The sequence below is a fragment of the Protopterus annectens genome, chromosome 9.part0, assembly GCF_019279795.1.
Source record: "Protopterus annectens isolate FY-2018-M chromosome 9.part0, PAN1.0, whole genome shotgun sequence".
Classification (NCBI taxonomy): domain Eukaryota; kingdom Metazoa; phylum Chordata; order Ceratodontiformes; family Protopteridae; genus Protopterus; species Protopterus annectens.
Genome location: NC_056743.1, coordinates 453,182,813 through 453,198,382, shown reverse-complemented (window position 1 = coordinate 453,198,382; position 15,570 = coordinate 453,182,813). Strand labels below are relative to the sequence as shown.

General features: G+C 39.1%; 1 protein-coding gene across 3 annotated transcripts in view; it reads right to left on the bottom strand.

The window, feature by feature from the left end:
- The window catches only part of ANK1 (ankyrin 1), a 1,899,552-nt gene that overhangs the window by 1,225,586 nt on the left and 658,396 nt on the right, over nucleotides 1-15,570 (bottom strand). The window lies entirely within an intron of this gene.

Here is a 15,570-nt window from a genome sequence, read left to right as displayed (position 1 = left end):
TTAAAATGTAAACACAAGCAGTTTTATGTTTAAATCTGAAAGGTATAGCACGGCACTTGGACGTTGCAATTATGCGTTTTGCACTTTCGTCAATTTAGTTACTGTTAACGTCGGATTTGTTTCTACGACGAGTTTTGTGTTTTATTATATGGCGGACCGAGAGTATGATGAAAGTGTACCATATAGTGGACAGTTGTTTTATTTTTCATTTCCTGTTGTCGGGCAAGTCAATGTCGATGATTTAAAATTTCGCTATTATGAGTTGTCGGTGATTTCGTGTCGTACTAGTGGCTGTCGATATTATAACATGTCGATGAATTCATATAGACCCATATATATATATATATATATATATATATCCGTCGTAAGTATGGCAAGGTTTTAAAGGTGTAGTCATTACTAAGTTTAAAAGGCATAAAAGCTCACATCATTGGTTTTCTTTAGCATCTGATGTGTTGGAGGCACACATGCTGCTACGATGTGGGTTGTGTTCATACTATTAGCAAACATTACAGAGGTGATATGGTTACTTCTGGGACAACTGTACTATACGGTACTAGAGATGTGGCTTGTCAATCACTGCCATATTATCTACTCTTCCATATGTAGTGTTCTGAATACAGGTGAGTTTTTCTCCTATTGTATGATTTTGCTGGAAGAAACATCTCCTATACATTTACAGTGGATCTTCACGGAGCATCTCCTGCAGCAGATCCACAAGGTTTCCTTCCTTTCTTATTTCTTTCTGTTCATTGTAGGTTTTGTGATCCCATATCACACAGACATCATCCTTAGCATTGTTGCTGGTACAAGACAGACCCAGTGAGCACATCCAGGCGTTATCTTATTTAGAGACCTCTGTTTGTGGCATGGTGCCAGCTAGGAGTATTGGAAAATATTAATTTCTTATACAATTGCCAATAGCAAACATAGTTCTTCTCTATGGATCCACTGTAAGAGACTCTTAAAAAGCCAATGTCATTGCAAGAACCTCACATAACTTTTCTGTCATTATGCTGGTCCTTGCACTTAAATTTCTGGCAATACAGGAAAGGATACTACAACACTGCTTTTGTGAAAACATAGGTTCCTGCATATACCAGTGAAATAACCAATATTTCTATGAATGTGTAGGGCTCCATACTTCTCTTTTTACCAATACAGCAGTGCATGTTTTTGTGAATGGGGGGAGGTGGGGACTAGTTCCCACTTGCAAAAAGCAATGGTATTTGTATTTTTAAAGTTTTATTTTTGCATGCACCAAGTCTGTTTCTTGGGAAAGGGCTAGTAGATGGATAATGTCTGCATTGCTGAACATCACCATTTGGGTCATTCGACATTTGTCAGTAGACGTATAGATAGATAGACTGATAGATAGGCTGATATACATATAAATATATAATGGACACTTGACCCACAAAAATACCCCTCTTTCCCCATCTTCAACCTTTGTCATTCCTTACGTATCTGCCTTTTTCATTACTTTCTTATATTCCCATTTACTACATTTTATATGGACAAAAAAAAAAGAGGAAAACACCAGTATAGTGGCCATTAAATGTTTCTACTTGACTTCTTATTGATGCTTCTTTGAACGTGTGATCACAGAGAGCCTCTGAGGTGAGCAAATCCTTAACGTTCACTGCTTTACATCATCTTTCCCTATGGCCACATCTCAGTAGTATGTGTTTTAAGGCAGACCCAAATGCAGCTGTCAGTGGGATATTTAATAATGTTTCCCTTCTCAAATTCATAATGAGCTTTAGGTATCATCACGCACACAAGATGAACAGTTGTAGCCTGGCTGTGGCCAGCCCGTCATGTTTCTCAGTTCCACTGTATTACTGACACTCCCAGACATATTTATGCTGACATGTCGACTCACTTAAATTTAAATGATATATAAGTTAAGTGACAATAAAGTACAGATTCTATTTTATTTATTTTTTATGCATTTATTCTAACATACTGCTATTCTTTTGATTAATAAATGCTCTTAATTCCAAATGTTTTGAGGACCATGAGCCTTTTCTGTTTACTGAATTCACTAAACTAGGCATTAAAAACTACAGAGGGTGCAACATATGGTCATATTCTTATGGAACTGTCAATAATGCTGTTTATCCTTGCATAGGCAGTTGTATTTAGCAGAAAATTACGTCAGCTACATCCTGAACTAACTTTGCTCCATGAAGCATTTTATTGATCTTTAACAGAACAATCCCAATGCAATAACAGAAGGATTGTGACACCCTTCTCCTGTTTTGATTCTTTTAGTCTCACTATAATTATTATATATTATATGGATGGTGTAGTGGTTAACATTGTTACCTCACAACAAGAGGTTCTCTGGTTCGATTCATGGATGGGGTGTCGTCTATGCGGAGTCTGCTTGTCCTTCCTGTGTTTATGTGGGTTGCCACCAGGTACTCCAGTTTCCTCCCACATTCCAAAGACATGCATCTATAGCATTTTGGGCCTCCACTGAAAATAGCCTCTGTATCTGCGGTGGTGCTGCTGCGGTAGTGTTGTCACCACACAGTAAGACATTGTCCTGTTCGATTCTCAACTAGAGCGTCTTCTGTGTGCAGACATGCGTGAATGGGCGTACCTTCGTTGAAGGTTGTGTATCAGGGCTGGCAACTCAGCACGTAAAAATCTACTGCCAATCATTAGCAGACCGGAGTTCCGCTGTGGCGACCCCTAATCGGGAAAAGCTGAAAGACACAACAACAACAACAACTGAAAATAGCCTCTGTCCTAGTCAGACTTTCCCGGTCAACAAATGTTAAATAGATAATAGTGTATAATACAGGTTTTATCCTGTTCCCCATTCTATAGTTGATAGATCAACTATATATGCAGTTAGTTAACATTGTATATACCCTCCAGGCGGTATTATGTATTGTGTGACTCAGACGTTTTATGTGTCATACTTTTGTACTTGTTTATGTTTGAACTGTGCAGTTTTTCTCCCCAGGTCTCCACTGAAAAAGGGCCTCGTCCCACATGGACCAACCTGGTCAAACATATATATATATATATATATATATATATATATATATATATATATATATATATATAAATTTAACAGGAAGAAAACTACAATTGATGGAGGAACTGATAAAAACTACAAACACATAAATGCACCTTCTCTAGTACAGGCTCTAAAGTTTAAGATATTATCACGTCCAAGTATTATATTGAAAACAAGTCAGTCTATTTCAAAGTTACATAACTCTATATAGGAATCAGAACAGTGGTGAATTTTTTTACATAGGCTGAGTTCACAAGACGGAGGTAATAAAACAAATTATAGGACTCATTTTAGTTATTTTGAAATCTTCAGAGGAATATTTTAATTACTCTTAAACAAACTCAAGCCATGCTCATCTTCAGCTGATGACCTTCCAAGCGAGTACCTTGAAATAGCAGGCAACAGCATTGCCTATCCTGTCTCAATCCTAATAAATAGATTAATCCAGGAATCCTATGTTCCCTCAATCTAGAAAAAAAAAATAACACATTATTCCTTTACACAAAAAATGAAATTCAACAGACATTACTAACATTAGACCTATAGCAATCTTACCTGCTCCCCCACCAAAATACTTGAAAAAATGCATTTAAAAACAATTGCTACAGTATCTCCTGCAGGACGAACTCCTATCCTCCACATGACATGACTTCTGTCCTTTCTATAATATTAACACTGCACTTCTAAACTTTAGTAATACTGTCAATAATGCAAGAGAGAACAAACTAGTCTCCTCCTTATATCTAGATTTGTCAAAAGCCTTTGACACTGTTTGTCACAGCAAACTTCTACTTCAAATGTCTTCACTTAGTCTATTTTAGCCCACCCTTCTATGATTCAAAAGCTACCTGTCCAATAGGTATCAGTCAGTAAAATGGCACTCCACCCTCTCTTTCTATACCTCCGAGTTACCCCAGTGTACCACAAGGCTCAACCTTCATCCCCTCCTGTTTAACATTCTCACTAATGCCCTCCACACATTGACACAACAGGCCTACCTAACACAATATGCAAATGACGCCACACTCATATGCACATCTGACAACCCGACACATCTTCAAAAAGTTACTCAGGAAGCTTTTATAGTCACTGAAATATGCCTTTGTAGATCACAACTCATGCTGAAACCCCACCACAAAAAAAAAAAAAAAAAAAACTGCTATTTTTTCCCCCAAATCCTTCTCTCACAAAACAAAATATAAAATTCTCTTGCTTAATAATATAACCAGTGAAGTCAATTCTCATAGCAAATTGTTATGGATGATAGTAGATTCTTCTTCTTCTTTCGGCTTTTTCCCGGTTAGGGGTCGCCACAGCGGATCACCTGTCCGCACATGATTGGCAGTGGAGTTTTACGGTGTCGAGTTGCCAGCTCAAACTTCCACAGAAGGCACATACACACACTCACACCTAGGGCCAATTTAGAGTGTCCAATCCACCTACAGCATGTCTTTGGGATGCGGGAGGAAACTGGAGCACCTGGAGGAAACCCACGCGACCACAGGGAGGACATGCAGACTCCGCACAGAAGGCACCCAAGCCGATAGTGGATGACAATCTTAAATTTGACCTGCATGTACAAAATTGCATTAAAAATTCGCCAAAAACTTTCCCACCAATGCAGCTAAAACTAAATTTGCCACTACTTACCTCCTATACTGATTAATTTGTGGCTCTCCCATCCTTACTAACTTTCAGGCATCACAAAAATCAAAACTTGAGCAATGTTATAATAAAGTGGCTAAATCTGCAGCAAATACCATTTTGGAACCAACCACTGTATAGCACTAAAAGCCTAAATTAGTTAGAAGTATCCCATCAGCTAACATATACTCAGCTTTTTACCACCCATAAAATTATTCAGCATCCATCTGCTTGCCCAACACTAAATACCATTCTATACAACTATGCTCCCAATTGGCCACTATGATTCAGTAACCAAAAACTCCTCTCTTCCCACAAATATATCAGATCTACTGGGCATGGTCTGTATTTGAACCATGTTGCTAAGGGTTGGAACTCCTTACCTGTATCCATCAGTTAAATACCCTCTGTCCAGTCCTTTAAAACCATTCTATAAGACTTTCTAGCCAAAATCAGGCAATGTTCTTTCTTATATCCAGGACAAATGATGTCCCTAAATATGAACAAGTATCTCTTCATACATTTCACCTCCTTACTCTCACTTCCTCACTCACTTCCTTACTTCGATCAATTTCTTTGTCCTGACTCTCTTCATAAAAATGGCACAAACCCTGCTTTTAAACATCTTTATTGAATTATTACATATGATATAGGCAAACATATCACACCATATTTACTTTTACAAACATTATAACATATATAGCAGTATATATGATACACAATCCAAGCAACATTACATAAATGATTCAGTTTTTGCCTTCTCCTAAACCTCATTCCTCCTCCAAAGCGTTTTTCTACATGTACTGCTCCCACATTTTCCTTTTTTGTATGCAATTTATTCCTACTCTTCTGAAGATCCCACTTCCTGTCATTTTATATCTGGTATCGCTACTTCAAGTACAGTTGGTTTAAATTTGATTTCCATTTCCAGTAAATGTTTTTTTGGCAGCCAGCAGAATTAAACTTAACAAGGCCATACTGTGTGTAGACAATTCATCTTCTGTATCATAGTGTTACTGATTTTTAGATTTGGATTTTTATGTAAAGGTTGTAGCTTTTCCATAGCTGAACCAAAGTTTATTGATTTGAACATATTTTGTATTATGGTGATAGTGTGCTTTAGAGGGTCTATGGTCGTATGAATCGAGATATCTTTTCTATTGAGGAAGGGAAGTGCTCTAAGGTTGAAGTCTATTTTTTTAACATATTCCCGATATATTGTTAGCTACAGTGGGGACCATTTGTTGGTTATTGGATTGTGTTCTGCTATTTTTAGTATTCTGCTACTGTTGATAATGCTGTAGTAAAGCTTAAAGTCTGGGAAATGTAGTCCCCCATTTAGTTTAGGCAGCTTTAGTTTTTATAGGATATTCTTGTTTTTTTTTTAGTTTCCCATATCAATTTAGCTAGGAGTGTGTGTAGCTGGTTAAAGAATTAGTTATGAACTATTACATGTGAGGACATAAGTGTGTATATTACTCTAGGCAGTATATTCATTTTGATTATAGATACGATGGAGAGAAAGAGCTGAATTCTGGTAACCAATTTTTTGCAGTTGGATTTTTAAGGAGTTCTATAATTTATACACACATTTGCAGCTCCGGAATACATGAATTAGGTCTGCTTTTTGCATCTTACAATGAGGGCAGTCTGGAGAGTAGGATGTATTAAATTTATGGAGAATTATGGGTGTAAGGTAAGTATTGTTGTTAATCATGAGTTGGGTATATGTTTACTTTTTTAGGGGAATTGTTTTAGAAGTTAATTTAATAGCCTGTCTTATCTGTTGTTCCATGATGGATGAATTTGTTTTTAGCCAGTATTACAATATGAGTATGTTATTTTGATGTTTAATCTCACTAATCATTTTATAAGTATTAGTTAACATTTTTTCTCTGGATAGAAAACTTTCCCATAGAGATTTACAAGTATCTAAGTCTACCATTCTTAAGTTAGTATTATGTAGGTAATTTGAACATAGTTCTTTTATTTGCCTTAAGATGATTGTGTACGATTTAGGCAAGTTGAGCTGTGTCCTTAATTTTGTAATTGAGCCATCCTTGTAAGGGTAGAGATCTTGAATTCACATACCTTTTAAAAGTGGGAAGTTGTTGAGATTTATCATTGTGTTACTGATTCTTAGATTTGGATTTTTATGTAAAGGTTGTAGCATTTCCATAACTGAACCAAGGTTTATTGATTTGAACAGATTTTGTATTATGGTGATATGCTCTTATAGGTTCATAGGTTTATACTAGGCTATCTGCCCTGGGGCATTTACAAGCTTAGCCAGAGTGTGTTTGGCTTTCGCCACCCTTTTAAATCAGTTTACTGTGCCTCTGTAGAGTAGGTCACAGAAGTTAGCCCTTTTAAGGTTAGTTTACTGTGCCCCTGTCTAGCAGGGACACAGAAGAGATCTCAGGGGTGAACTTATAATCTCCCATCCACTCGTCAAGATTTCTCTTGAAGAGGGTCAGTGAGGGGCTCTGCCTAACATGGACTGGGATTCTGTTCCAGAGTGAGGGCAGGCTCTGGGATATGAATCTGTCCCTCCAGCATGTCCTATTTATGTCTGTGCTGAGGTTTAAGTCACTAGAGCATGTAGCTCTAAGGGATTTGGATTTCCTGAGGTGGAGCATGTCCATTAATTCTGGGCTGGACATGGCTTTATACGTCAGGCACAGATCACCTCTGAGTAGGCGGTAAGCAACTGAGTAGAGCTGGAGTTTCTTTAGCCAAACTGCATAGGGCATCTGTTTGAGTCCCTTGATCCTCTTGGTGAGGTACTTTTTGGGCCTCTCCAGTTCCTGCAGGTGTCGGGTAAGGTACATCCCAAATGGGGCATTGCATTCAATTATGGGCCTGATGAGTGATGAGCAGAGGGGCACAATGACCTCTCTTGTTCTAGATGTGAACCCTTTCATGATAAGGTGGGCTATATAGAAGGTCTTTCTAACCACTCTGGCAACGTGATTGTCAAAAGAGAGGTTTCTATCTACTTGGGTCCCCAAATCCCTAATTACTTCTTCCGTACTTAATGGAGTACCACCTATGTGGTAATTTGTGGGTACTTTGTTTTTCCCAAAGGGGATGACTATGCACTTTTTGACATTTAGCAAAAGGCCATGGCTCTGGCACCAGTTATCCATCTCTGTGAGACCCTTATGGAGGATGCTTGTGTCAGCCGGAGAGTCGATTATGGTGCCCAGCTTGCAGTCATCTGCGAACTTGGTCAGCCATAGTCCTCCTGTATTAGCCTGTACCTCAGAGAAGTATATACCGAACAAGTGAGGTCCCAGGACTGAGCCTTGTGGGACGCCACTTGTAACTGGTTTGGAGTCTGACATGGCACCTGCAATACTGACCATGTGGGTTGTATCCCTGAGCCAGTTTGCAACCCATCTTGTGACATAGGGGTTGATATTTGAGCTGGTGAGCTTATTTATGATGACCGAGTGGGGTATTGTGTCAAAGGCTTTTGCGAGGTCCAGGTAGGCCGTGTGGACTACCTTCCCTTCATCTATGGCCTTGGTAACTATTTCAAAGAAGTCAACCAGGTTCAAGAGGCAAAATCTGCCCTTAACAAAGACGAATTGGGTGGGATCCAGTGTCGGGAGGTTACCAATGTCCTTGTTTATGAGTTCCATGATGATACGCTCCATAGCTTTGCAGACCAGACTAGTCAGGCTTATAGGGCGATAGTTTTCTGGGTCCGCTGCGGCACCACCTTTGTGGAGCGGGACCCACTGTTGCTGTACGCCATTCCTTGGGTACATATCCTGTAGCAAGGCTGAGACTGAACAGTGACTTTATGTGAGGGTTTAGTTCTTCTTGGAGCTTGTGTAAGATGCAGCCCGGGACACCGTCTGGTCCCACTGATGCTGTGTTTTTTACTTTGGAGAGGGCAGCTCTCACCTGTGCATTTGTGATGTCAGGGAGGCTACATTCTGTTTGGATAGACATTTGGTCTTTTGGGGGGGGGGGGGTTGCACTGAACCTGTCTGCCAGGATGTTGGCAATGTCTGTGGGATCAGTGTATTTTTTGTCATTTTCTACTAACTCAGAGCATATCTAGGAGTTGCCCCCCAGATTCCTGACATAACTAAAGAAGGCCTTGTGATTATCTTTAGTATCTTGTGCAATTTTTCTTTCAAAGCTGGCCTTAGATAATTTTATGAGGGATCGTAGTTTCTTGCTAATACTTATCAGAGATGCCTTCCCTTTTTGGGATTTTGCTCTATCGTGTAGTAGCTTCCTCCTTCTGTTGTATAGCTTATTTATGGCCGGGGTCCACCAGACTGGTCTCCTGCCTTTGGAGAAGTGAGTCTTGGTTTTATTTGGGATAGCATGATCCATGCATTCCTGTAGGTGTCCATAGAATGCATTTGTAAAGGATTCTGCTGTTTGGGCAGTATTTTCCACTGGCCCGGTGGCTTTGAAGGATTCCACCTCGGTTTTGAGAAGTGTGAAATTTGCTTTTGAGAAAGTTTTCACCGTGATTTCCTTGGCTGGGGTGGGGATGGGATATGGATGTCCAGTGAGATTAATTTATGGTCTGATCTTACCAATGAGGGACATACCTCTGGTGTGGAACATAGAGTCGCCATGTTGGTGATGACCAGGTCCAATATGTTATCCTCTCTTGTGGGAGTGGTGACAAGTTGATCCAGAGCATCTGAGTTTATAAATTCTAGGAACCGTTGGGCAAGGGTGTTGTGGCTTGAGTAGTTTTCCCAGTCAATGTTTGGGTAGTTGAAGTCACCCAATATTATTGTGTTTGGAGAGACCTTCATATTCTCCAGTGTTCTCAGGAAGGCTGAGTGGCGTTCCTAAGTTTGGGAGGGTGGTCTGTAGCAGGCTACAAACTGAAAGGTTTTGCCCACTGTTAACTGTACATGGATGGTCTCTGATGCTTCGTGTAGTGTCACTAACCTGGAGGTATGGGTATCTTTGATGAATATGGATACTCCCCCTCCTTTTGTGGTTCGGTCTGAGTTTTGGAGCCGAAAAGCATGGTATGAGGTATAACCTGGTCCTGCTAGGGTGCTCTCTGGGGCCTTGAACCAGGTCTCTGTCACTGCACAGATATCAATATTCTCCATACTGAGGAGAGCCTCGAGTGCGTGCATCTTGAGGTTTAGACTTCTGGCATTGAGTAGCATTACCTTTAGTTTTTTTTTTCTTGTGTTGTCTATGGAGGTGGGTTTGTCTTTTGAGCCTTGCCTAAAAAAGGCACTATGGGGGTGGCAAGAGCCTTAGCCAGTATTCAAAAGCCCAGGGGTGACAGGTGCAAGCCATCCCTAGCGAAGCAACGTGGCTTGTCAAGCATGTAATTCCAGGCTGACAGACACTGAATCCCCTTAGAATGACACCAATACTTTAGCCAATTGTTAAAATTGATCATTTTGTCTTTATACTGTGGCATCATTCTTGGTGAGGGCAAGATGCTACTCAAGGTCAGGGTCATACCGGTCTGGGCTACATGATCAGAGAGCTCCTCTATGTCTTTTTTCATGTAGTCCAGGGAAGTACGTCTCAGGTCATTCACACCAGCATGGACAATGATGGAGGCATATTTGTACTTGCTTTGGAGTGACCTGAGTGCTTGTGTTATGTGGCGGATCCTGGCACCCGACAGGCAGTTTACAGTGACCTTCTCCTTGTTCAGTCTGGTGAGAGGGACATCAGTGTGCCTGACAATAGAGTCCCCTATTACAAGTGTGTTAGGTGTATTGTTTAGCCTTAAGGGCTGTGGCTGTGTGGCACACTAACTTTGTGAAATATGTGATACGTGGGTATTATTGTGGGGTAGTGGTTGCTTGGATGTCTGCTTTGGTGGTCTCTGCTGCTTTGGCAGATTTTTATTTAGAGCCTCCGAATATGTTTTTGTGTGTTTGTGTGTTTGGTTTGCTGATGTGATAGGTCTATGTGAGACTGGAATAGTGCTGTGTGCAGTTAGCTTCTCCTTCTGACTGACTGTGCCAGTGCTGGGTTGAGATAGCTCAGCCTCCAGTTTGGCTATATACTTGCGTCTCTCACATATATTTGAGTTTGATTGGGAGAAGGAGAGGGTGGTCTGTGTACATAAGGCAGTTGTAACGTTGCCTCAAGATACCCAGATTCACCAGCTGGACTGGAGAGTAAACCTGAAACTGACTATTGGACATGCCAGAACAGTAAAGGAACAGTTTTTTGACTGCTCAGAAAGGACCAATAGGGAGTCAAGTACTTATAAGGAGTATAAGAGGGTGTAGTGCTTTAGTTAGTGTTTACTTATAAGATCAATTGCAGGGCTTTAGAATGAAAATAGAGTGCTTACTTCGAGATTTAGAACAGTTCTAAGGGAAAAAGTGAAGAGCACACTTTGTGGAGCCGGGAATAGTTTAAACCCGTTTAAGCGGCGCTGCCCGATGTGCTGAGATATCTTTTCTGTTGAGGAAGGGAAGTGCTCTAGGGTTGAAGTCTATTTTTTAACATATCCCTGATATATTGTTAGATACAGTGGGGACCATTTGTTGGTTATTGGATTGTGTTCTGCTATTTTTAGTATTCTGCTACTGTTGATAATGCTGTAGTATAGCTTAAAGTCCAATAAATTTAGTCCCCCATTTAGTTTGGGTAGCATTAGTTTTTATAGGATATTCTTGGTTTTTTAGGTTCCCATATAAATTTAGCTAGGAATGTGTGTAGCTGGTTAAATAATTAGTTATGAACTATTACATGTGAAGACATAAATGTGTATATTACTCTACAGTATGTTCATTTTGGTTATAGCTACCTTGGAGAGAAAGGGTAACTTAAGACTGATCCATCTATTGCAGTCATGTTGTATGTTTTGCCATTTTTTCACCATGTTGTCTTGACAGAATTCTCTTTTGTTTTGAAATAATGTGATTCCCAGGTTTTTTGTTGACTGTTTTATCTTTATTGTATCTAGTAGTGGGAATAATAATATCAGTCTTGCAGGCTTAAAGGAAGTATTCTGGTTTTGTCTAAGTTGAGCTTGTAGTTGGATATGTTTGAGTATAACTCAATTGTTTTCAAGATTTTGTTTATATACAAGCTTGGTGTAGTGAAGTATATATTCAGATCATCGCTGAAAGGTGTGAAGTAGATTTTTGAGTTAAATATTGTTAGGGGTTTGTGATATGTATTTTATTTGATGTATATGAATAAGGGTTCTAGGTACAGATTAAACAAGACAGGGGATAGTGGGCATCCTTGTCTTGTCCTGTTTCTAATGGTGATTCAGTCTGAAAGAGTTCTACTTATGCATAGGTTTGTATAGGGTTTGTCATACAATATTTTAATTATTTGAATAAATTTACTGGGAAAGTTGAAGTAGTGTAGTGTTTGTAGTAGGAATTTATAGTTCAAAAGCCTTATGTGCATCTACTACCATTGCATATATAGGCGTTTTCTTTTGGTTTGTAAAAGCTATTAGGGCTACGAGTGTTAGTGTATTGTCGCTGGTTTGTCTATATGGGGTGAACCCAGATTGTTCAGGTGAAATAATCTGTGATATAATATTTTTCAATCTATTAGCAAGTATAGATGTAAGGATCTTGGCATCAATGTTTAATAATGCAATGGGTCTATAACTGCCAGGATCTTTTGGGTCTGAGTGTTCTTTCAGCATAAAGATAGCTTTCTAGGGGTTGAAGTGAATATCATTTATCTAATTATTTATTATATAGTTAAATACTTGATGTAATATTTTGTCGAATAAAGGGGAGAAGCATTTGTAAAATTCTGATGTGAGGCAGTCTGGACCAGGGGCTTTGTGTGGTTGTAATTTTTTAATTGTGTTAGTGATTTCATTTAATGATATTGGGTCTGTTAGAATTTCCTGTTGGTTGAAATCTAATGTAGGGAATACTAATTTTTGGAGAATGATGTCCTGTATTCTTCTGAAGCTGGTATTATTTGTTCTCCATATATTTGTGTATAGATTTGTTCAAATATATTTATTATTTCCTTATTATTCATATATAATTTATCTAAGTAATTTATTTCTGTTATAGTGGGTGTAAATTTGCATTGTGTGATTAGTCTGGCTAGTATTCTAGAGGTTTCTAGTTTCGTGTAAAGCTAGGTTTTTGCTTCTAGTAGATATAGGTCTCTTGTGTTTTCAGCAAAATTTCTTCAGATTGTTTATTAAAGTTATTCTGTAGTTCTTTTTCTGTTTGTGTAATCTTTTCTTTTAGTAAAGATTCCTCTTTTAATTGCATTTTCTTATAATGTGTTGCTTTACTAATGATAAACCCCCTGATTTGTGCTTTTGTTGCAGCCCATTCAATGTCCATTGGGCTTTGAGAGTTGGCGATATCAGTTATTAGCGAATGTAGCAATGTTTTAATACCTTCTATCACATCCTGTTTTTTTCAGTAGATTGGAATTCAATGTCCAGTTGTTGCTTCTGTTGAGATGGTGTTGCTTATTACCCCAATCTACGTTTAAAGTAATTTTTGAATGTTCTGAAAAAAAATCTAAGGTGTATATAACTTCTTACATTCATATTCAGGAGTTTATCTGATATTAAATACAAGTCAATTCTTGACCACATTTTGTGACTTTGTGAGTAGAAGGTAAAATGTTCTGCTTTGTTAGCCCTCCCTGAGTATTTAAAAGGGTCACACTGTAAAATAAAATAAATAAATAAATAAAAACGTTTACAGTCTTGTTTAAGTTCTCCAATTGCTATTGTGGCCTGTTTATTGTAAGCCTTGTTCGGGTTAGATCTGTCTTTGTCTGGATTCTGGTATGTATTCCAATCCCCTCCAATAATTATGTAGTCATCTTTGAATTGTGAAAGGACAGTATAAAGGGACATGAAGAAGTGCTGTTGGTTATTAAAAGGTGCGTAAATGTTAAGCACTAAGACTGGTTTAGGGAAGGCAAGATTACCATAGGATATATAGCACCATCTTCCATTTTTATCAGTGTCAGTTTTGATTATTTTATCTTGAAATTCTTTTTATAGGTTCAAAGTTTCATAGGTGTGTACTAGGCTAATGGCACTGGAGCCTTTACAAACCTAGCCCATAGGATTACCCTGGCATCGTGCCACCCAACCTTAGTTCCCAGTGCCTCTGTCGAATAAAGCCACTGGAGTGATCCCTGGGGTGACTTTTCTATTTCCCATCCACTCATCAAGATTTCTCTTGAAGAGGGCCAGTGAGGTGCTCTGTTTGACATGTATGGGAAAGTCTATTCCATAGCATGGGCAGTCTCTGAGTTATGAATCTGTCCCTCCAGCATGTTCTGTTGATTGTGGTAATGACGTTGAGGTCTCTGGAGCGTGTGGTGCAGAGGGATTGGGATTTCTTTAGCTGTAGCATTTCTAACAGAGCTGGGTCAGACATGGCTTTGAAAGTCAAGCAGAGATCGCCTCTACGTAGGTGATACGAGACAGAGAATAGTTGGAGTTTTTTTAGTCTGTTCATATAGGACAAATGGTTAAGGCCTAGGATCCTCTTGTGACGTACTTTTGCAGCCTCTCCAGTTGTTGCAGGTGCCTAGTGAGGTACATGCCAAATGGGGCATTGTACTCAATGACTGGCCTAATGAGGGAAGAGTAGAGGGAGACAATGACCTCTTTCTTCCTAGATGCAAAACCCTTAGAAATGAGATGTGCCACACAGAAGGACTTTCTGACCACAGTGGCAATGTGGTGGTCAAAAGAGAGGTTGCTGTCTACCTGTGTTCCCAGATCTCTTATAATGCCTTCTGTGTTCAGTGGACCACCATCGATGTGGTAATTCATGGGAACCAGGTTTTTCCCAAAGGGGATGATGACACATTTTTTGGCATTGAGCTTAAGGCCATGGTTCTGACACCAGTCGTTGGTCTCAGTGAGGCCTTTCTGCAGGATGTCAACATCATTCGGGGAGTATTTTATAGCTCCCAACTTGCAATCGTCTGCAAACTTTGTCAGCCAGAGTCCCTTCGTGTTGGCCTGGACTTCAGAGAAGTAGATACCAAACAGGAGTGGACCCAGGACCGAACCCTGTGGGACTCCACTCATGATTGGTCGGCAGTCGGCTACTTTCACACTGTGGGTTTTACCTGCGAGCCAGTTTGCAACCCACCTAGTGATACAGAGGTTGATGCCTAGCTCAGTGGTGCTTAGGATGATGGATAGGCATAGGGAAGGGACGGGAATAGTTAAATGCCACTTAAAGAGAATTTACATTAAATCTTACATATTTAAACATAGATATAGCTTACATCAACAACCTACAAAACCAACCTCATGTTTATATGGGTATATTATTGCTAACCCCGCACTGTTAGATCTTTCCCCAAATGCTATAATTCTTATCCATTTTTTATTCTCAATTTTAGACAACTGTTCAGATGTTAAGTGAGATTCTTGAATTAGAATTATTTTGGCTTAGGTTTTATAAGTTAAGTGTAGGAACATATTTATTTTTTCTTTTGTTTGCAAACATTCCACAATTCTATTTCACACATTTAACTTATTCTTTGGAGTTGGTTTTGTAGGTTGTTGATGTAAGATATATCTATGTTTAAATATGTAAGCTTTAATGCAACTTCTCTTTAAGTGGGACTTAACTATTCCCATCCCTTCCCAATGCCTACTCAGCATCCTCTGGGACCAAGAAAAGAAAGGGGATAAAAGGGTAATGTTGTTTTGAAACTGACCTTTTAGATTAATGGTTAACAAATCATATTTTTGTGCAATGTTTTAACACTTACTTTCCCCTTGAGTGTAATTACTATCATGTAGAGGAAGCCTAACATATAAGTTCTCTAAGTAGCACCACTCTAATTTACTTCCCAGACCCTCCATTAAAAGTGAATTAGTAATAATGTTCAGAAGTAATTTTTGTTTCCAAATTTTTCTGTAAAAGAACCTTCATGTA